The 2,500-nt window shown below is 31.6% G+C and overlaps 1 pseudogene; it reads left to right on the top strand.

Moving 5' to 3' along the window:
- The window catches only part of LOC137642174 (hatching enzyme 1.2-like), a 458,262-nt pseudogene that overhangs the window by 442,755 nt on the left and 13,007 nt on the right, over positions 1 to 2,500 (top strand).

The raw sequence follows: 2,500 nt of genomic DNA on the forward strand, positions 1-2,500 counted from the left end.
ATATAATATATATATATATTTATAATATATATATATATACACACATATATATACATATATATATATATATATATATATTTATACATATATATAAATAAATAATATATATATATATATATATATATAAATATATGTATTTATATATGCATATATAATCATTTATATATACATATATATGCATGCATATGTATATATAATATATATATATATATATATATATATATATATGTATATATACATATATATATACATATATACATATACATATATATATATATATATATATATATTAGTTTCAGTTTGACGTATTTGACGTATCGTTTCTCGACCTATGAATTAGTCCATAGTTTGAAACACCGGGGTTTAAACTTCTGACCAGTCAATCATAAAACTCAATTCTCTGCAGTTCTTTATAATCCAGAACCTCGTAACTACCATTTTTCAAAGAGCCAGGTACATCACATCTTAAAAATGAAAATTCATTAATAGGTTTAATGCTACGAGCGAGCATGATGTTGACATCCGTACTCATAGTGGTTGTTTCAAAGTATTGTAACTATCTATATTTCTTTTTTTCCAGGAAAATGTTACCCAACGCCAATTTAGTGACTCTGATGGTGGCCTGGATAGGGCAGCAGTCATGGGGACGCTTCCTTCCTTCTGGCACCAGTGCCAATAGCTACAGACTGGCACAGTCGCTTCCTTCCCATTCCGTCTCAACATCGAATGACCTTAATGAGAATTGGTCTTCTGGAATTCATGATTACTTTTTCAAAAGTGGTGAGTATTGTTCAGTTCATTTTCTCATTATCTTTTCAAGTCATGTAATTTGTTCATCTGTAGAATACGACGATTATATATACATATATATATAAACACACATGTGTGCACACAAAACAACAAACGCTGCCGTTTCTAGTCCACTGCAGGACAAAGACCTCAGACATGTCCTTATTCATGTCTAGGATCTGGCTAGTTTTCATCCTCACGCTGCCCAAACCGGACTAGTGATGGTGGGAGACTTCTGTCTGATCGTTCACAGTAATCAGCCTAGAATGGGTGGCCCGAGTAGTACAGCATTGCTGATTATGGTGATACACAAAATGTTTCACCACGCTAAGGTATTCCCACTCTATATATATATATATATATATATACACACACACATACTTTTACACTCCTATAATATAAGAAAATTCTGATCAATTTAGTTTAGCATTACAATATAGGTATTCCCAGCTATTAGATGAAATGGAAGCCATTTAAAGAAGAAATGAACAGTAATTCAACTAAATTTGTATTGGAATCAGCACAAGGGATACGTGTTAAAGTCCTTAAACAATATGAAGGAAAACTATCACAAAAGACCAAAAACGTAATAAAGAAAATATTGGAAATTAGTGTAAAATCAAAGAGAAATAGAATTAGCAGAACTATCCAAAACAATGAAATAGAATCAGCAGAATTATTCAAAACATTAAACAAAGTAAAACCCAAGATATTCCTAAACACAATCAGATCAAAATTGAAGAAACACCAAGGAAAGGAAGAAGCATCAAATTAATGAAAAGGTAACTTGGAACAGAGCGCCAACAGATATCTGCTTTAAAGGTTGAAAGGGGAAAATTATCAAAAATAGAGATGGTATCATGAAAATTGCAGAGGATTTCTATACAATGCGACACAATAGTGATATAAGAAATAACTTTACCAATAAAAATAATAAAACACATGAGCATGTACCAAACAAGCATTGGAGAAGTAAGAAAAGCATTAAAAGGCATGAAAAGAGGCAAAGCAGCGGGAGATGATGGCCTAACAATTGCTTTAATAATAGATGAGGGAGATTTCATAGTCGTAAAACTAGCTGAACTCTATACCAAATGTCTGCAAGAATGCTCTATACCTATAGATTAGAAAAACTTTATCATCATACTAATACACAAAAAGGGAGACAAAAGACCTGAAAAATTACCGCCCAATAAGTTTACTCTCCGTAATATATAAAATATTTACAAAGATATTAGGCCGAACAGAATGACAGCTAGACTATTAATCAAAGAAGGAACCAGGCAGACTTTAAAAGTGGGTATTCAACAACTGACTATATCCACGTAATTAACTACCTAATGGAAAAATAAACAGAGTATGACAAACCACTATGTATGCCATTTAGAGACTATAAGAAAGCTTTTGATTCCGTCAAAACATAAGCAGCAATGAAAGCCATTCAAAGACAAGAATAAATGAATCTTATGCTGGAACACAGGAAAATGTCTATATAGGAAGTACAGCAATCCTAAAACTAGATCAAGATAGAGAGAAAACTACGATTGAGAAAGGAGTTAGACACGGAGAACCCATCTCTCCTAAATTATTCATAGCATGCCTCAACTTTTTAAGAATTTAGATTGGGAAAGAGTAAAAATTAATATTGATGCAGAATACCTAAACAACTTAAAATTTGCAGATGACATAATTGTGTTTAGTGAATCATGGC

This window comes from Palaemon carinicauda, chromosome 6 (genome assembly GCF_036898095.1).
Source record: "Palaemon carinicauda isolate YSFRI2023 chromosome 6, ASM3689809v2, whole genome shotgun sequence".
In the NCBI taxonomy this organism is placed as follows: domain Eukaryota; kingdom Metazoa; phylum Arthropoda; class Malacostraca; order Decapoda; family Palaemonidae; genus Palaemon; species Palaemon carinicauda.